The sequence below is a fragment of the Triturus cristatus genome, chromosome 3_2 (assembly GCF_964204655.1).
Source record: "Triturus cristatus chromosome 3_2, aTriCri1.1, whole genome shotgun sequence".
Lineage (NCBI taxonomy): Eukaryota > Metazoa > Chordata > Amphibia > Caudata > Salamandridae > Triturus > Triturus cristatus.
The window spans coordinates 1,079,311,715-1,079,333,670 of NC_140584.1; positions in this window are offsets into that span (position 1 = coordinate 1,079,311,715).

Below are 21,956 nucleotides of genomic sequence, written 5' to 3' on the forward strand. Positions count from 1 at the left end.
ACAGGCCTCTGGAAGAAACACTGCTACTTGCTGGGTAGACTGCTTTCCTTCCCCCTGGGCCCAATGGCCCTTCCAGTTGCTCCTCTGCATTCTCATTATCTTTCTGCATTCTCTGCATTCTCATTTCTTGATTCTACCCAGTCCCTCAGCGCCTTGTAGAACTCTGGCTTATTTGTTGCACCCAGCAGTGGAAACATTGAATTTCTTGCAGAAGTACTTCAGCTGCTTGACATTGTAGCATTCCAGTTTCTCCTCTTCCCAATCATAATCAACAGATGCTATGGATGCTGCTTTCTCCACCATAGTTAAGCTTGGCAGTACTCAAAAATAGAAAGTCACCAAAAGAAATCTACCAAAAGTATGTGGTTGCATTTTGGTCTGCACTAGTAGTGTTCACCAATCACTGTACATGAGTCATAAATGCAAGTCCAGAATCCTCACCGCTGACCACCAATGTTAGACTTGGGGGTCTCTAGTTGGCACAGGTATGCACTTATGACAAATAGGGACCCTCGCCTTAAGTCAGGGTAAGGGGGTACACTCCTAAAATAGCCCCTGCTCCTCCCCTTGGTAGCTTGGCACTAGCAGACAGGTTTATCTCAGTGGCAGTGTGTAAAGCATTTGTGAACACATACAGTAATCAAGTGACAACACTACAGATAGACACCACACAAGTTTTATATCAAAAATAAGTATTCTTTATATAGATTTACCACAAGACCATAAACGACAAAAATCCACAATACTGTTACTTTAAATGGTAGTTTTTAGCTTAGTTCTCTTTAGTTCTTAAATGCAACACTTTAAGTCAATGTACCTGTAGATGCGAAACGCAGGGCAACGAAAGTGTTGTAACGATGTTGATGCGATGAAAGTTTGGTGCAAAGAAATAAAGACGTGAAGATCTTCCTGATGCGGCTCGCTTCTCCAATGTTGCGAGAGATCTCGGCTCGATGCGTCAGCTGCTGCGGCGACACCCTTGTCCAGTGATGCGATGACGTTGGCTTTGACGGTGACATTCTTCTCCAGCGATGCGAGATGCTTCCGCTTGATGCAACAGTTACAGCAGCGACACCCTTGTTCAGTGATGCGACGGCAGCAGCTCCGACGATGGCACGCTCTCTGTGTATGTGAGGTGCTTTTCTTGATACGGTACAATGCGACAGCTACAGCGGCATCATCCAAGATGCGACGGCAGTGGCTACGATGGCGACACGCTTCTTCCTCGATGCGAGACTCTTCTCTTGATGCGGTGCAATGCGTCAGCTACGATGGCTGCGACACGCTTCTTCGGTGTTGCGGGGTGCTTCTCGTGATGCGGTGCAATGCGATGGCTACAGCGGCAACACCCTTGCCAGTGATGCGACGGCAGCGGCTGCGACGGCGACACGCTTCTTCTCCGTTTGTTCTTGCGATACGCAGTCCCTCAGAAGGCCCAAAACAGCAGTAGGCACTTCCAGAGAACTCTGGGGAGCTGGTGGTTGAAGTTTGTTGTCCCTGAGACTTCAGCAGGAGGCAAGCTCTTTTCCAAGCTTTGGAGATCCTTCACAAGTTGAGCAAAAGTACACACAAAGTTCCTTTCTCCTCTCTTTGGCAGTAGGCAACCCCTGCAGGCCAATCCCCCAGTTTCAGGGATAGTCCCTCCTCTGTTTCTTCTTGGTTCCTATCCTCAGCAAAGGTTTCTTCTTGTTTCCCTTTGCCTTGTTCAAACCAGTTCTGGTCAGTCCTGGAGCACTTTGTTTACCTGACTCCTTCTTTCCTTTCAGAGCGCCGGGCAGAGACATCAGACGCACCACAGGTGGTGGAGCCAGTATTGTGGAGAGAAGGCACAGCCCTATTCAGGTCCCAGGTGCAACTCCTCCCTCCCATCTAGATGCAGATCTCTCTATTCACCACTGGGCTACCTCACCCTGTCTTCTGGAATTCCCCAGCCCTGTCACTCAAACTCCAGACAAGGAATACACAGCCTAGCAGAGGAAGGTTTGAATGGTTAGACAAGAAAATACCTACTTTCTAAAAGTGGTATTTTCAAACACAGAATGTTAAAACCAACTTCACTAAAAGATGTATTTTATCATTCTGAGTTCAGGCATACTAAATTCGAATTTCTACCATGCTCCCTGAGTCAGTTAGGATTATAAGATATAATAATCAAACTGCCTATTCTGGCCTATGGAGAACAGATACCTTACAATAGTGAAAAACGAAAATGGCTGTAATTCACTATTAGAACATGCCACACACACCAGGGCATGTCCTACCTTATCCTTATAATGCACCCTGCCCTGGGGCCTACCATAGGGGTGTCTGATATGAAGAAAAGGGAAAGTTTAGGGACTGGCAAGTGGGTGCACTTGCCCAGTCAGCATGACAGTACCAGACTACACGTAGGCTCTGCAATGGCAGACCTTATACACACTTTTACAGGCTGCTTCCGTAGGTGGCACAGCCAGTGCTGCAAGCCCACCAGCAGCATTTGGATTTACAAGCCCTGGGTATTTCTGGTGCACTGTACTAGGGTCTGACAGTTAAACCAAACCAACCAATCATGGAATCACAAATTCATACATCAATTTACAAAAGGGAGCACTTGCAATGTGGCACTGGTCAGCAGTGGCACAGTGCCCTGAGCATCTAACAACAGCAAAAGCACATGAGGCAACAACGAAAAATGGAAGGGAGACCCACGCCAAGGTGCCAGGTCTAACAAGCCTCTGTTGCCAAACAGCTGAAAGACGTGCTGATTGTCGTGATCGGCTGAAAATAGGAATATGAGCTTCTGTTGCCAAAAAGCGTAAAGACGTGTTGATCGTCGTGATCGACTGAGAACAGAGATGAGGGCCTTTGTTGTCAACAGCTTGTCTGGTTGCTAGGCGATCAGTTGTGACGAAATCAGCGTTGTGTGATGCGTGTACAGTCAGGCAGGTCAGGCAAGATGAGGTCTACTGTTGTTGCGCATGCACGCGTTACACCAGGCCTAAGACATTGGGGCTTTACGTTGGCGCTTATAGAATGCAGCGGAGGTCTGAACAGCATGCAGAATCAAAGCGCAAACCTTCTTGAAGACGCTCGAGAAGGAGCCGGTAACAGGTAAGGTGATTTGATAACAGATCTCTGGATACGCCCGTAACGGAAACTTGATTTTGGCAAACAGCGATGTGACGATGTGTGCAATGCGGACAAAATAAAACAGTCTTAATGCAGGGTTGAGAAGGCCTTGCGTCTTGTAAATGAAGGTACGAAAAGATGCACGCAGGGTCCAGCTTGTGGCTGTGTAGCTAGATCGTCGCTATTAATTGTAGTGAAGACGTCGTGACACTTAGGAGGATTCAGTTAAGATTTATTGTAGAACAGCTACATAGCAGACCAGACAGCAAGGCAGATACACATCCATCTCCAACTGCTTCTCAAACCCTTTTCAAATACAAAAAACTCAGTGACCAGGCATCTAACCAACCCTTCAACATTCTACCAGATGACACCAGAAATAGAACACAGAGCAAAGAGCTCCAGCATAAGGCTGTAACACAAACTAAGGTAGAGGAAAGGATATAACACCAGGGTACCGCGAACCCAGAGTCAGCATTGGTTCTCTGTCTTCCTCTGTGGCAGTCACAAAAGTGGGTGCTCAGGTAAAACATTTTGGTGTGAACATGCAAGTTGGTTGAAAAGGAAGGCCAGGAGCCTCTCGGGTTCATGCAGGTTCGTTCTGGGGCAAACTGGTTCTTTGTTCCAACTTTCTACAGGACTTGTGGCATGCCTTCTCCTCCTGGGGCAAACTGCTGCTCTGGGACAAGGTACTCTCCTTCTTCTCTCTCAGCAAATAGGCAGGCTCCCAGGTTTCAGGCAGACCCACAGCTTAACCAGCAGGATGTGAAGTTTCAGGCAATCTCCCTTTGCCTGTGGGAGACTGGCTCTCTGCGATACCAGTCATGGGCCACAGCAGCTCTTTGACTATTCTCATGAGCAGCCCCATCTTTTGTCAGTGAAGCAGCTTGAAACTGGACCCAATTGATAAGGTTGATATCTCACTTTTTTTTACAGAGTTTCCAAACAGGGGATGTGGATCCACTGTCTACAGTTCAGAAACAAGTTTTGGTTGGTTTATTTTTCATAACTCCATTTTCTTTTTACAGGACCTGGTTACCATCATCTTGGCTAGTTGGGTCTCTCATGGTAAGTCAAATAGCCCAGGCTTTGCTAGAACCGTCTCTCCCTCTAACAGCTGATTCTGCTGATTCACTTCATTCACCTACCATCACTGAAATGGCAATGCTGGAAGGGCTGGTCAGCAGCCCCTTGCTAGGTAGGTGACACTGAAGATTCAAGGGCAGCCGCGTCTCCATCCCTCCACGCATCAGTGTCTGGGGCAAAGCTCTCCTGCTCAGGAATGCAGACAGTATATATCCTTTGCCTGTGAGGGCTTTATCAACGCCTCCATTTCTGTGCAATGTGAAAACCCAAGGACATGACAAAAGGGATCGCACTGGCTAATAGCAAAAATACACTCATGACCAACATGGAGAGTGTCTTACTGGCACCATGCACACAACATGCACTCAGCACTCCTATGGATGTCACCGCAGGGGCTGGGCATCACACATGAGTGCAATTTTCAATGAGGGGGCCTGTCAGCACATTTAGGATTCAAAAACTGAATGCTGCTGCCTCCCTACACTACGCTTGTACCAGGGTCAGATACTCTTTTGTCACTAATGGGATATCCTTTTGGTGAGCGTGCAGGTTTTTTTTTCTGCTCGACCAAAAGAAAATTAGGATTCTCTTGCAATTAGGTAAATTAGGGCAGGGGTGCGCACGCTTTTACCATGGAAGGGACATTCGTTTTCCAACATGACATTTTTTAATGAAGAAATGCTCCACTGGCAAAAAATGTATTTTTCCTGGAGCACTGAATATCCTTACACCATTCTCTCTGAATGGTCTCACTGAGATACTGCACTAAGATCCCAAAACAGCTGCAGTTATTTTCTTCTCTTCTTTCTAATTTTTATGGCCCACTTATTTATTGATTTAGCTTTTTTTTAAGTGTGGAGCAGGCATCTGGGGGCGTTAGAGCTCTTTTCAGTACCACAGGTAAAATATATGAAGTGAAACACCGAACATACAGTCGAATACTTACGAATGTCGTAATTAAGAGTTTGAGAGAAGATGGCAAGATTACTTTGATGCTGCCCTCACCCCCTCGGCACTGAGGGGCAGATTTATAATAACTGGCGCATCCCTGCATATCAGCAGGGATGCACCAGTTATTGTGCGCCACAGCTCCACCACCATGGATGCGCCGCATTTACAATGCGGCGCACCATGGGGCAAAAACGGCACAGATGCGTGACGCATCTGTGCCGTAAAAGTGTCGCATTGCTGGAGTTGTGTCGCAAGCGCGACGCAGCTCCAGCAATGCTTTGGGGGGACCTATCTTCACAATGCTGCGTCAATCCTTACGCCTGCTTCAAGCAGGCGCAGGGTTTTGACGCAGCATGGGCTCAAAAGTGACTGAGTGAAATCTTGTAGATTTCACTCAGCCACTTTTAGGAGGCGTTCCTGCGACGAAACGCCCCCCCCCCCTGCACAGGTACGCCTACTGCTGGCGCAGGGCTTTACAACGTGACGCATCTCCCAGATGCGTCACGTTGTAAATACCCCGCAGCATGGTGCAGGATTTGCGCCGCCGCTGCGTCACTAAAGTGACGCAACGGCGGTGCAAATGAGGCGCAAGGGCCTCATAAATCTGCCCCTGAAGCTGTTATGTGAAGCGTAACTCTTACATTTCGCATTATACTGACTATTTACGAGCTCTCAGCATCATATGACTCCATGCCAGCTCTTCAACACCTGCCTACCATTTCAAGCTCAGCTCCTGAAGGGAAAGAATAACGCACGCGTCAGAGTTTGCAAGCCTCCTGGGCCCACCGACCTGTTTTTGGAACACCTCCAACTGTTAGTTACAATGCACCTTTCACTGCAAGAGGCTGAGTTAATAATAGCCCGGCCGCGTGACCTGCGGCAGCCAAGAGACTTTTAAAGGCTTCACAGAACGGCAGCGACACATGTGAATATTCGACTTTATCACTCTACACCTTAGGGAACTTAAATAAAAAGGTATGTTTTCTTTTGTGCAGCACAGGCTTCAGGTGTTGAAAACGATGGGAAGCCTGTTGCCCTTTTAGATGCTCAAACAGTTGCATTTAGTTTTACCTGCACCAATGAAGATCAGAAAAGGTATTGTTTGACTCAGATACTGGCATGATCGCTGAAGGAAGCTGGCGATTTATGTAGTGTACCAAATGTAGGGCTACACCGTGAAAATAGTCCCGATGACCCTCATTGGTTTACGGGGCTTACTTAATTAATCCAAAGTGCTCTTCGAGTGATAGTTTGGATGAGCAATTTAGGCTTATCAGAAAGGAGTGTTGAGCATTTGTTGAACACACAGAGGCAAAAAATGAGACACACAATCAGGGACATCTTAAGGATTTTGGGGGCACTGGGCCAAACATATTTTGGGGGCCCCTGTTGAGAACAGCTTTGAATTTATGATCCAATTTGAGCCCCTGTTTTCCACGCAGTTTCCGCTTCCTCAGCTGCATTAGCGATCCAGTTTGCATCATAGGTATTAGCCTATATATTCCTGATGCAAACAGACGCGTGCAGCTGACAGCAGTAGGATTTAGTGCTTCCTGCCCTGCTACTAGGTTTTTAATACTTTTTAAATTGTATATTGTGGCTGAATTACTCTGTGCTTTTTAACAATTTCTTCTACCTACGCGCACTTGCACTTTACTTGATTCTGCTTGCCTGCACCTCCTTAGCTGCTCCAATTTGCATCTCGCTTTTTCTCCAGTCCTGGTCCGCCGTGGCTGATACGCCGATTGTGCAGAGGGCTGGGGCTACTATCGGGCTCCTCACTTCCACCCCGTAGTTTCCGCTTCCTCAGCTGCGTTAGCGGTCCAGTTTCATCAAAGGCATTAGCCTCTATATTCCCGATGCAAACGGCACGCCGCTGGTGTGCCAAAGGCAAGGCCCTCTGCGCCCGTCAGCATCTCGGAGGCGTCTGGCTCTGGCCATGCTGCCCAGTTCCCCTCCGGTGAGTTTCTTCCACTATATTACAATAGGGAAAAACTGCTTAGCCATAGGCGGCTACCATTATGTCAGTGTACAGCCGCTGATCCGGGCTTGGAGGTAGACTTTCGATGCAATAAGTGCAACTGGTCTCTCCTCCAGCCTAGGAAACTCGCACCCAAGATCCTCCCACGCAACAATAAGTGTAAAAAAAAATAAGAAAACAGAGGACTTAAAGACACCCTTTTAAATTGTCGCTCTATGCAAATGCATGAACCACACATTTATGACCTACTTTTAGACGAACAGCCTGATCTTTTATTTCTCACTGAGACCTGGCTGTCTGAAGCCTCCAACCCTACTATCACCTTGGCCATCCCTACGGGTTATAAAATCTTTAGGAGAGACCGACAAAGTGGGAAGGGGGGCGGTGTCACCATAATTTACAATTAAAAACTAGACTGCTCTCCCATACCAATGGAAAACATCGAGGGTGCAGAGTCCTTAGGCTTCTGCTGTACCTTATCCCCCCATCATAGCATAGCTGTTTTTCTGATTTACAGACCTCTTGGTTCAATTGGAAATGTATTACTACGCTTAATACAGTCACCACCTCCCTTGCCTTAAAAGACAACAACTGCCTTTTTCTGGGAGATTTCAATATGTATATGGACAAGGGAAAAGACCCTCAAACAATTTCCTTGTTGGGGACGCTGCAGGCCTGCAATATGTTTCTATCTATTTCTTCGGCCACCCATGAGAAGGGCCATACCCTAGACCAAATCTTTCACAACTTTGACATATAAGCAAGCGTACCTCTTCCCATTACCTGGTCTGACCACCTCCTATTCAAATGTGTCATTCCCAACTCTGCCACAGCCTCTTGGGCTAACACAGGGCAGAGGGTCCCTAATTACAGGGCGTTCCATAAAATATCCATCCCGATGTTAGCAGATGCCCTCGGTTGTTCCTCACCGGAGCTGTCTGGCTGCCCCGACTCGGACACCCTCTCAATAGATTCATGGCTCCGTACCAACATTGGCACAGTGGTACCGGTTGTTTCCCGCTCCTCAAAGAGGTCGGCCTCACCAGCTCTATGGTTTAACGGTTCCCTCAGATCTAGCAAAATAAATTGTAGAAAAATGGAACGGAAATGCCGTAAATCCTATCTACCTGAGGACAGGAAGGTGTATAAAGACACCTTAAAAGCTCATTACATTCTTGTGAAGGCAGCCAAGAAAAACTTCTTTCAAACCAAAATAGAAAATGACCAAAATAAGAGTAAGGAAATCTTTAGCATAGTTAAATCCTTTGCCATCCCGAAAGCAGGCACAAAGGAAGGGCCATGTACGGATGAATGGTCTAAGCAAATAGCTCAATTCTTCCACAAAAAGATCTCCGTGAACCAACAAGCCTTCAGTAACATCTCAGAGGAAGAACTGACCTTCTACCTTAGTTCCAATAGCAAATTTCACCTCTTGGATCCTCCATCTTTACTAGTTTTCCCTGAGTTTTAGCTTGAAGAGTCACTGACCCTTCTCCAAAGCATTAAGTCTGGCTCTCCTACCGACCCATGTCCAGCGAATATCCTGAACCTATTAGCTCCCACCAGAAACCCCACGGTAAACCAGCTCTTTAATGCTTCCCTCTCCTCAGGCAACATGCTGAAATTATGGAAGAATGCTAAGATTCTTCCACTGATAAAAAAAGGCTAACGCCAAACTGACGGACACTGCTAACTACAGGCCAATCTCCCTTCTTCCTGCCCTCTCCAAAGTATTAGAAAAGCATGTAAACAAGACCCTCCAAAAACACATTGATGATGGGAAGCTCCTTCATGAGTCCCAATCCGGTTTTAGGGCTAACTACAGTACAGAGTCCGCTCTCCTGGATGTGACTGAATTTCTCAAGGGTAAGCTTGCCCCATGTGAAAGGACACATTGCTGGACTTGCGTCTATTTTCAGACACACCCCAGCAATGCATCACTTTTGCGCCTACAGATACGCCAGAATTACTGAAGTATCTGTAACTCCTTGCGACATGATGCGACATACAGTAAATATGATGCATCCGTCATGCCACAAGGAGGGTGCACTAGAAGTGACGCATCCCTGTTTTCACACAGCGATGCATTACTTCTCATAAATAAGGCCCTAAATGTGTTTACATCTAATATTCAGGGATAGGTATGTGTGTTTTCAATATTGTAACACAGCAGCAGCTCACCAATATTACTGCAAATAATCTCTGTGACGCCCTCTCATTTCTTATATGTTAGGCCTTGTTTTGATCTAAAAGAAACTTTTTTTCTGTATATTGCACGAAACATAAACACAACATTTCTCAGCAAGATGGTTGTACTAGACTCTCACACATCAGGCACATAAAACATAAATTAAAGGAACACAGTATTTAAAACAATCCGTTTAAGAAATAATCAAGGTCATTAGGGCAAAACTCTGGAGAATGGAGCTGACTCTGTCAGGGGGCCCCCTGAAAGGGTGGGGCCCTGGGCCAGAGCCCACTTTGCCCATGCATTAAAACGTCTCTGCACACAATCCAGTGACCAATTTAGAAAAATAACACACATTTTTATATAATTTTAGACACCGAGATCATCGGAATCGTGTAAGGACTTTCAGAGTTATAGAATTTTGCAGTATTTACTTTCAGAGTTATAGAAGTTTGCAGTATTAGAAAAATACAGTAAAATAACAGTTTCGCGGTCTAAGCCTGAAACACGGTATTGTTATCCTATAGGAGAAACATGCACTGCATAGGTAGACTTACAAACTATTTTAAAAGATACCTTTCGGGACTTAAGGTCCTTAGGGGCCAAGCTCCAAGAAACCACCAGCATTTCGGGTTTCCCAATCCTGTTGAGTCCGAGTATAGAGGTGCTGGTCGCATTGGTAGCCTTGAGCGATATGCGCTAAAGTCAATGGCAAAGGTACTTGTAAAAGAAAGGATGCAAATGGGGGCTTGGAGAGTAGTCCAGCAGAACCCAAAGGGGTCCCGGCTCTTGAGGGTCTCTGGGGAACAGTGACACAGTTGGTTTCCGTGAACCCAGGCAGAGGGGCTTGGGTGAAGATGTGTTTTGGCCGTCGGGTCGCTGTGTTTAGAGGCAGATCTTTGGCTCTTTTGGGTGCCACAGCTTGGAACAGGCTCCCTCTGGAACTTCGCTCTATAAGTCACCCTGCAGCATTTAAAAAAAGGTTGACTACATGGCTTTTTAATTAGGATTAAACAACGGAATTGGCCTTTCTTTCTTATTCCTGACCTGTGCAACTGCGCCGGGACCCTCTGCGTAGTAGCCATGCGCGATATAAAACACATTCATCATCATCTCACTTGGATTTGGTGACCTGGAAAGGGAGAGAAAACAGGACAGAAGGGACACTCTCGGTGTTGGCCTCAGTGATCCTGAAGTCCCTTGTCATCAGGTCGGCTACGGGGGTGTATAGACTGGACACACAACATGCCTTGGTTGCTGCAAATCGTCCAGTACCCAGGGTATTGGTGCTGGGCACCTCCTGGCAGGCCTGGTGTCTCCAAAATCAGCAGGAAGACAGTTCTGATCTACTGGAGCAGCAAAGACTTCTTCCTCGCAAGATGCCTCCTCTGTGGACCCATTGGTGGCAAGTCAAGGAACAGGACAAGTGCGGTCGGTCCCTGCAGCTTCAGAGAGAATGGCTCCTCCACCCTAAGGTAGATGCTGCTTGGCTTTGAAGTGCTGAACAGTCCTGCAGGGGCTTGAGGGGATGAACAGCTTTTGGACGAGCTTTGTCAGTGTAATTGTCGAGGTACCAGCAGCAAGGCAGGGTTTGGTGCCAAGTTCAGTGTAAGTCCTTAGTTCTCCCGGTGACTGCTCTCTTTTGTCCTTCTTTAGTTCCCAGGTACACGAGTCTGAGTTCATGGTGTCATGGGGCCACCTAAATACTGCATTTTGGAATGTTAAGGGGGAGTGTAAGGCAGTAGCCAATGGGCTACCTACCACAACCCCTATGTGAGCACTTTCTGTGGAGAGTGGGCATAAGCCTGACCCAGAGTTCCTAGTTTTGGTTGCCTTTAGAAGGTCATGATTAGGATTAAGACGATGCAGATGATTTAGAAATGGTAAGCTCAATTGGTGATACCACGAAAGGACGTTGTCTGAGCAGGAATTTGTTAGGTGCAGCATCAAATGATGGGACTCTTCAGGAGGTGATGAAGTGTGTGGTAAATGGTTGGCCTGCAATTAGGAATACCCTTAAAGCATTGACCCCTTTCAGGAGAGATGGGGAGGAATTATCCATTGTGGGGAGCATTCTGTGCAGGAGTGGGCAGTTGGTTGTCTTCAGGAGAGAGTGCCGGTTCTAGCTCATTAAGGTCATCTTTTGATCCGGGCCATGAAAAGAAGGATAAGGGAAGATTTCTGGAGGCCTGGTGTTGACAGGGCGATCGAACATTATGTTAGAAATTGTTGCATGTGTGTCCTCAGTGACAATTCACAGGTGACTTGTCCGTTGACTGTCAACCCCATTGTGGTAAAGTGTTGCTTGATGTTGCTAGTCCCTTTGATGTTGGGGGTAGTACACTGAAGTATGCGTTGGTCATGATAGACTATATGTCAAACTGGCCCAAGGTGAAATTCGTGGACAGTATGAACTCTATTGCTTTCATTAAGTTCTTCAAAGAAGTATTTTCTAGGGAAGGTTTTCCTGAGGAGCTGGTAACTGACAATGGGACACAGTTAACATCTATTTATCTATTGGTTTGGGATATTTCTTGTGTTGCGTTTTCATTTTATTGATCTTTGCGTGCTGCATAAATACTTTACACATTGCCTCTAAATCAGGCCTGCCAAGGGTTAGGAACAGAATAATTTAGTAAAGTTTGTGGTTCACCCTGACAAGGACTGTGTTTATTATTTTCACCCCTCTCAATTAATACCCAATGTCTTACATCACTGTATGCATAATATATGTAGTCAGGGGCTAAACCCCTTAATGGTCACCTTACTGCCAAGATGATTTTAGAAGTCAACAAAAAAGGAGCATCTCATTATATTAGTTGTTTTTTGATGGCATTGCAGGACCTGTGGGTAAAGCTGTTATCTCACATACTACTAAATATTTATGACAATGGGATGCTAAAAACCTTCTTATGTTGGCCTGTAATAGGCTAAATCGTTATACAGGTGCAACATTTTGTACATACTATTGGTGGTTGTGTTAAGGTGTTTTTTTTATTCTTCAGTTCAACACTTGAAGTACAACCAGAAAGTATCGTCAAAAGCTGTTTCGCCCTCTTTAGAATGCAGGCCTGGAGCGTTCTCAAAGCTTGGAATATATGTAAAGGTATACACACATTAGAACCATGTCCACGATAAATATATAGAGTCAATTATTAACACTATGCTATCTCATATTATCAAATAAGACCTGAAGAGAGGCATACAAGTGAGGGAAAGCACATGTTTTTATCAAACAAAGGTTTGAGGAAATGAATGGGAGTGAAAGTATTGGTGGTGAAGAAAAGTTTATCCCATATATTCAGATATTCTATCAAGTGTTAAGAATTGAAAATAGTTGGAAGTGGGAGGCTAGGCAAACTGACCTACAAATGATGCATTTAGGAAATGGGGTAGTTACTGATAAAATATGGGTATCACAAAGGAGGTAGAAAACACATATAAAGATGCCTGGTACCTGTGTAGCAGGGTTAGACCTACCTGTCAACTTAGGGTGGTCTTCTCACAAACCTTTTGCCTCACTCCTCCTGCTTTTGATGTATTTGTTTTTGTTGGCCTTAGGACTCTGCACACCTTACCACTGCTAATGAGTGCTAAAATGCTTGTGCTTCCTCCTTTAAACATGGTGAAATTGACTTACAACCAATTGGCACATTTAGTTTACTTGTAAGTCTATAGTAAAGTGGTACTGCAGCTAGTGGACCTACAGCACCTATTGTGCCACCCATTTAAGTAGCACATTTAACATATCTCTTAGACCTGCCATTGCAGCCTGTATGTGCAGTTTTGAACCGTCAATGCGGAGTGGCAAGATAAACCTTTTGCCAGACTTAAACCTCCCATTTTAGTATATATAAGTCACAATAACATAGGGACCTTGAAACAACTGAGAACATCTATATGAGATCAGTTTTGGATCTTCCCGAAATACCCCCTTGAGGCCTATGCAATTGGACCTGGGTCTCAAAAATGTAGCACATGTGATCGCCTTTAGGCCCCCGGCTTACTGGTTCTGAGTCTTGGTCATATAGCACTCCACTCCCTATGAGACAAACGTTGCTTGATGTGCTTGTACTACGTACCAAAGGGAGTATCATGTGGTTCAAGTATAAAAAGAATTGGGTGCATAGGCTAGGCTTGAGTGAGCTCTGGACTAATCCTAGCAGCATACTGGGAAAAACCTCGGCCAATCTTAGAGATATTGGCTTCATGTTAATGAGATATGGCTAAAAAAAGGAACTGTAGGGAATTAAAAGGATATTTTAGGATTTTAAGGATGATATGCAAACAGAGGAGTTCTTGGGTCATTTAAAACTCCTTTTAGCGAAATGGTTATTTTTAAAATTCAGATATGACATTCTTCCAAGAAATTCATTTTGTAGGAAATGGAAGGGGGTAATGTCCTGCCCGTCATGCATTTTTTCGCTTCTACCTCTAGTAAACTCAAATTAGAAGATGCTGATTGATTCCTGCAAGGCGCATTTTACCTGCAAACCACCTAAAGGACACTATCTACATTTTTAAAAGTGATTACACAGAGTGGTTAATTTTAACTCTGTCCAGATATCTGCTATTCGTCTGGAGACTAAGAGGTAAGAAGCTGAATTCATCTATCAGTATCAACCACTGAAAACTATTGTTAAATGTCCTGTATGTTTCTGATTTTATATTGTCAATAATAGCTAAAAGATTTTAATAGATCTTAATTGTTTTTAATGATAGTAGTTATTCCTATACAGGATTTACCTCACATAACACTTTACTGAGTATATCCTTTAGTGTAGATGATATTAATGAGGCCACTAAATGTGGCTTTGGATGTGAGGAGCCACCTAACACCCGTGCACCTTTCAAATTTCTCTTATAAGTTAAATTGCATGTGGTTTATTTTGTTCACATGAGCATCAAAAACATATTTTAACATGTAGGCCACTTAGATTTTAGAGACTTGTTGTAAATTACTGTAGATTATTATTCATGTCTGTATAAAATGATGAGCTTTTATGTTTTTCTTTATTCTAGTAAATATATATCTAGTACTATATAAGTCACCCTTTAGATAGGCCTTAAACAGCCAATAGGGAAGGGTGCAACTGAAGTACCGGGTTTTTAGAACCCAGCGGTGCAGGGGAACACACCCTAAGACTTCGGGTTCTTCCTGTTTCAGACCTACAGAAACACAGAGTCTTCTAGATGAAATCAAAGATCGTATTTATTGGCTGCAGACCAATCACAGGTATCCGAGAAGTACAACACGATGTATGTTCTCAGGAGACTGCTCCCGAACCAAAAAACAGTCTTTACTTATATACACAAAATTATGCTTTGGGCAACACCGCCCCTATTTTACAAGTGGTCATTCACATATTTTAGTTTCAAAGAAACAGCAGAGCCATAATGACAATCCCACATTTCAGTTCATTAAGCATACAGTCATTTTACCCAGCAAGGTTCAGAACCCTCATCAGATAACAGCGGACCCCAATAAAACAGGCACCTCCTGCTCGTAAAACAAGCCATAAAGTAGGAAACAGAGTCAGGTGTGAAATTGCTTAGTCAGAGATCGTGTGCGAACAAGGACTTTATGATGGGTCGAGCCCTGATGCTAATCACATTAGGCCGCGAGAAAAGGAACTGGCCGGACAGGATTGACCTCGGGCAGCGGAGTCAGTTTGCACAGGTCAGAGAGAAGTCACAGAAGGTGTACGTGTCCTTTAGGCCTAGGCATGGCCTTAGTGCGCAGCCTATGTGAGGGCAACCACAATATGGCTACTGTTCTAAAATGGAACCCAAGGGTTCAATATGTGGTATCGTATGCACGGTGAATTAATCAGTGAAACATGACGAAAACACTCATACATACCGCATTTGACATTTGCGGTTCGCTGATACTGAAGTCGGCATGGTAGGGCCATGCTTCCAACACGGTTCCGAAATTTACAGTACCACAGACCCTCCTTTTGCCCTTACATAGGCAATAACTATACTAATCTGAGTCCAGGTCTACGTTCATAAAGTCATGGAGATGTTGCTGTAGCATTGCTTAGCTCGTCCCTTGATACAGGTTTCCTTACACATGATGTAACACAGAGGCTACACATTACAGGAGCACACTGTACACATAGACAGAACAGGAAAAGAATGGCTAAGATCGTTCCAATGACTATTAGAATCTTCCATCCCCAAGCTGATATCAGTTCCCAGAACCACCCCATTACCGACCAATCTCCTTTATCCACGTGGATAGATTCGGAAATTTTATGCAGTTTGGAGATGGCCTGATAAATTGTCGGAGCGTTATCTGGTATGAAAATACAACAGCTTGATTGGATAACAGTACATACCCCACCACGATCTGCAAGTATGACATCTAGAACCATACGGTTTTGCAATGTCATGAGGCGATCCGCTTGGAGCTCAGCTGTCAAATTACCAAGGGCACCGGCCGTTACATTAACAGTGGTTTCAACTACACGAGTCAGTTGTCTCAGGTTCCTACTATTGACCATTGGTCCCCAAAACGGCAGGAAACCCAGGAAAAAGTCTCCTGCTTCCTGACCGGCAGTATCCTCCTTACTAACAACGCCTCTCACAACTCTGGTCTTGTGATAATCAGAGGCAGCAGTAAATGTCGGCGGCAGCAAATTTGCAACATAACACGTGCCCGAGAAATCAAGGGGCAACCATGTATATGCTCGATCATTGCAAACAAAGTATGTACCCTTGGCAGCCAAAAACGCAGGGGAGAACTGTGATGGAAAAGTGTAAGTTTCAGCACAGTCACTCTTCCCTAGTCGAGCTCTTGGATTTTGTCCATTGCCTTGTAAACAAAGGCGACCCATGTGTGGTACAACCCAAATTGGGGATGAACTTTTGCGCTGTTTTTCGCCCAAACTAATGCTATAACCCGTCGCGTTCCAACCTACATAAGCTCGCAACTCATCCTTGGGAATAGATGTATATGCATCGATATCTCTACTCATATCTGCAACTCCTCTCATCAAGGCTTTATTGTTCGAGTTAAGTCTAGTGGAACGCGGTGGTCGCGGGGAGTAGGTTTCAAGCGCAAAAAGAAACCTAGTCTGGAATGCCCATGATGAACCATTATAGCTAAACGGCAGCACTAGATATGGGATACCCTTATCAATGGTATGCGGCATCAAACCACACACTCAGCAATTCGTTGTGTTCATAACTAGTTGGTGCTGGTGCAGGAGTTGAACAAATGAATTATTTACAAATTCAGAACGTCTAGCTTGTTCGTGTTCAGGCAGAGGGTGAAAAGAGTGTGGAAAAATAGTAGGAGGAGGTGTGGGCTGTACAGTGGGTACAAATGGCACTTGGAAAGACAATAATACACAACCTACAGAAAACATCATTATGCTAGATAGTACAAACAGACATAATACTACAAAACGTTTGCTATTCATTATTTTACATATTCTGCTCTTAAAACTTATTTCCTCAGCGGGTCTCTTCATCTCGAGAAACTCCATCCTCTAATCGTGCTGTTCGCGGCGGATGAGTATCTTCTGCTAAGGAGTACACCTGTCAGTTCAGGGAATGCCCTAGACCAACCAGAACCGTTGACCTAACGTCTCCGGCTTGTACTCCAAAGTCTTGGCGCCGCGACCCTATAGCTAAACCCGGATGGTGGTTCAAAAAATAAAAAATAGAAAAGTTTCTAAGATGAGAGAGCTGCGCTATCCAAAAATACCAAAGGAAAAGAATTTTTATTTGTCCATAGTCCTTGGCCTCAAATTATACCTGTTTTTCCCAGGTACTGTCTGGTCTTGAAACAAGAGTTCAGGCTCCGTGGTGTCCAATCGAATTGACGGCGATATAGCTTCTTGCAGAATGTCGTCACTTTCTTAATCTGAAATTGTTCCTTTTACACGTGCATCGCTAAAAGGCACAAAACGAGGCACAGTCTCAGCCTCAGAGTCAGCGATCCCCTCCTGGACCCACCGATCATACGGTAGGGGCAAAGGGATCCTCTTGCAATGTATGCCGTGTATCCAATTCTTTTTCCCTTTCACTCGAACCTGCGATCTTGTCGATAGAAGGACGAGGTGGGGGCCGATCCAACGGGGCTCATCATTTTTCGTACGTTGAAAATTCTTAATCAGCACCCACGATCCAGGATTAATAGGGTGTCCTGGAGCTTCAGAGGCCTGGGGCAGAGTATCGTGAACCTGTTGGTGTAAGACACGCAATTTAGCCGTCAATTCATGCAGATAATCAAGCAGTACTGGATGTTCGATTTCACTAAATTTTGTTGGTCTTGGCACACCCCATACATTGGCCGGCCGGCCAAATACTATTTCGTAGGGACTAAGTCCCACTCGCGAATGCACAGTCATTCTTGTGGATAGGAGTGCTAAGGGCAGAGCGTCAGGCCATTTAAGACCGGAGCTCACCTGAATTTTGGCCAACTTAAGTTTCAAAGTGCCATTGTAGCACTCTACTAATCCAGCTGATTGGGGGTGATTTGCAGCGTGGAACTTCTGCTTAATGCCTAGTCCCTCACACACATCCTTCATCACTCGGCCTACAAATTCACTCCCGTTATCACTCCATACCATCCTTGGCATTCCGAACCTAGGGAAAAATTCTTTGACAAGGGCTTTAGCTGTGGATAAGGCCGTATTGTCTTTTAGGGGATATGCTTCTATCCATTTTGAAAAAGCGCAAACAACAACCAGTACATATTTCAAATTGTTGCACCTTTCTATGTGGATGAACTCTAGTTGCAGAACCTCAAATGGGTATGATGGAGGCACAAAATGACCAGCTGGAGTTGGGGTTCCCCTACCAGGATTGTATTTCAAACATACCATGCAATTTTTGACCACATTCTCCGCACACTTGGGAATTCCAGCATTCTGCCATACTGGAGCCAACAACTTACAAATCCCTTTCACACTGATATGTGCCATTCCATGTGCCATCGTAACCACTGGAAGCACATATGCATCAGGTAACACCCATCGCCGGTGTTCTGACAAATCAACCCAACAACCATTTTCATCCAATTCACCCTTACTTTCTTTCCACATACTCAATTCTTTCTCTGTGGCTTCAGCTTGAAGGGACTTCACACTCTCTATCGTGTCTTCACACATTCCAACATCACCAACCCATCTTGCAGCGCCTGCAACATACATTCGGGTTGTCACATCTTTTGCTGTTTCTTTCGCAGTCTCGTCAGCAAATGCATTACCACGCCCAACATCATCGGTAACCTTCTTGTGTGCGCTGCATTTCACAATCGCGACTTGTAATGGCAAGGTCAGTGACTCAATGAGATCATTCACTAACTGACCATTCTGAATCTTAGCTCCATGCGAAGTCAGGAACCCACGTTCTTTCCATAAACGCCCAAAACTATGGGCCACGCCAAAAGCATACTGACTGTCAGTATATATGTTCACTTTCATTCCTTTCGACAACACGCATGCTCTTGTAAGTGCAATCAATTCTGCTGCTTGGGCTGAACCATGTGGTACACGTGCAGTTTCAACAATCGTGTGCAAAGTCGTGACAGCATATGCAGCAGTCGTATCACCATTGGGAAGCTTGAAGCACGAACCATCCACCCATAAAGTACCATCACATTCAACCAGGGGAGTATCTTTAAGATCCACTCTCCCTTTTGTTTCTTCTTCTGTTCTGAACAGACAATCATGCTGTTCAACCTCATCTGTATCTGCTGAAATTGGCAATAATGTAGCTGGATTCAACGTGTTGCACCTTTTTATGTGCACATGGTTTGCTAACAGTGTCAATTCATACCCTGACAATCGAGCACTAGTTAAGAGCTGTGTCTTGGTCCTGTTTAACAATGTCTCCACTGCATGGGGAACCATTACGATCAATGTGTTATTCATCACTAATCCAGCAGACTGTCGAATAGACACAGCTGCTGCCGATGTGGCTCTTAAACAACTTGGCAATGCCCTCGCTACCGGATCCAAAGTCGACGAAAAATACGCGCATGGACGCAGTCTGTCTCCAAAAGGCTGTGTTAACACTGACAATGCGCAACCGTCCTTTTCATAAACATACAATGTAAAAGGCTTACTGTAGTCGGGGGTACCCAACACAGGAGCTGAACATAATGCCTTGCGTAATTCCAAAAATCTTTTCTGACACTCTTCAGACCATGGGACAAGATTCGGTATATCTTTATATGTTAATGCTATGAACGGTTTTGCCAGCAAAGAAAAGCTCGGGATCCAGTGCCTACAGTATGAAGTAATACCTAAGAAAGCACGCACTTCTCTCTGTGTTCTTGGCACGCTCAATTGTGCAATGGCCTGAATTCTCTCTGGGGTCAGTTTCCTTCCCTCCTTCGATAAGAGTTGACCTAAATAGGTCATTTCTTGTCGACAATATTGCAGTTTAGAGAGAGACACTTTGTGATGAAAGGCAGACAAGTGACGCAACAATGACGATGTAGCTCCTTTACAAATCTCCTCAGTATCTGCGGCGATTAATAAGTCGTCAACATACTGAATAAGGGTAGCGCCACTAGGTAAAACAAGTGCATCAAGCTGCGCTTTTAAAGCCTGACTGTATATTGATGGACTTTCACAGTAGCCCTGTGGAGCGCGTTTAAAACGGAAGCTTCGACCTCCTAAACAAAAGCCAAAAATATCCCTGCTCTCCTCTGCAATCAGGATACTAAAGAAAGCATTCTTTAAATCGATCACTGAGAACCAAGCAGCGGAAGCTGGGATCATAGTTAACAAGGCAGTTATATCAGGGACGACTGGAAATTGTGGCACAACTACCTTATTGACCTCTCTAAGATCGATCACAAACCTGTAAACAGGTGGCTGAGAAGGGTCAGTACGTTTTAAAACAGGCAGAACCGGACTATTGCAAACGTTGCCTCTTGTCTCTTCAATTACATCCTTCTCAATTAAATCATAGATAATTGCTAACAACGCTTTTTCACCTTCATTAGAGATCTTGTACTGGGGAATGCGTGGCAATTTAACATTGGCTTTCAAAGTGACAACATACGGCGGTATTTCCAAAAGGCCCACATCATTAGGGCCAGTGGCCCAAAGGGCATCATGAAGAGACGACAATTCAGCTGGCAGTTTATTCTTCGACAAATACATGGGAGAAATCACTTCCCTACCCAGTGTAAGTTGCACTCCCGAGGGGGAACAATATAATGTTGCATGTAATCTCTTAAACAAATCCAATCCTAACAGGTTTTCACCACATCCTGTCGTTAGGATAAGGGGTGCTTTCAGCTCACAAGGTCCAATAGAAAGGGCCATAGGACTTGAGATCGGGTTCCTAACCGGGGCGCCAGAAAAACCTACTGAAACATTCATTTCGCCAGACAAAGGCGCGCCAGGGAGTTTTGAGCGCATAATAGAACTCTCTGCAGCACCAGTATCCAGCAGAAAGGGCTCTGTTACACCCGCTGTAGTCACCTTAACATATGGTCCGCTCTGATCCACTGGCACTGAAACAACTCCCTCTCTCTGTCTATGGCTGTCCTAGTAATCATTACCTTCCGTATTATCGTCTTCTACATAATAGTCATTATTATAGTACTGCGCTGTCTTGCCAGTTGCATTGGCTTGCTGATCAAAACTATTTATCGTATTCTGAGGCGGAAGAGGACGCGCGTTCTGGGGAACATTTCCACGCCCTCTACCTCTTGGAGCTTGCTGGCCACCTCTACCTCTTGCGCCATAAGCATTATTCGTACGCTGCAACAATCTAAGACAATTCTTTTTAAAATGACCTTCCTCCTTGCAATATGAACACTGATTGGGACCTATAGGGACACGTGGTTGATAATACCCATACATTTGCTGATTATTCTGAAACTGTTGGGGTTGCTGATAGATACCCTGGGTTTGCCTATAATTATTCTGACCTCCACGTGGCGGATAAGCCTGCTGTAAAAGAACCTTCGTTTTCAATTCTTTCGTTTTCTTGTCTGTTCTATCCTTCTCATCTTGATCCCTATTTTCGTAATACTGTGCAGTAGCCAGTATTTGCGCTGAAGAGGAAACGGCCCAAGAACTCTCCGAATCTTTTAATTTTTTACACAACTCTGGAAGCAAATTATGCACAAATTTATCAACAAATAACCGTTGGCCACCTTCTGTACTCATTTCTTGACCACTGTGGTCGATAAATGTTTCTTCAAATCTGGTACAGAAATCGGACACTGTTTCATCTTTCTTCTGTTTGCATGCGGATAATTTATCCCAATTTACACGTATTGCGGGCATTAAAGTTTTCATATAGTTAATTATTCTACCAGGGAGTTCTGCTACCGCGGGCTCAGGCTTGGCACCACCAACCTGTCTATTGTCTGCATTAATGATATTAGCCCATGTGTCACCTAGTTCTGCAGCATGATCTGTATTACGAATCAATCCCCACAAAGGCTGTGGAACAACATTCCCGAACAACATATCTATGTCAGCTAGATTCATGACACAAGATTCTGCAGTCTGTGATAACTCCTTATAATATCCTGCGGGGTTCTTACGGGGGTCAGGCAATGTCTGTTTAAGCGCTAAAACCTCAGATCGCTTCCAGGGAACATGTACCCAAACACACTGAAAATGAGCTGGCATAGCAGCAATACCATTGGCGGCA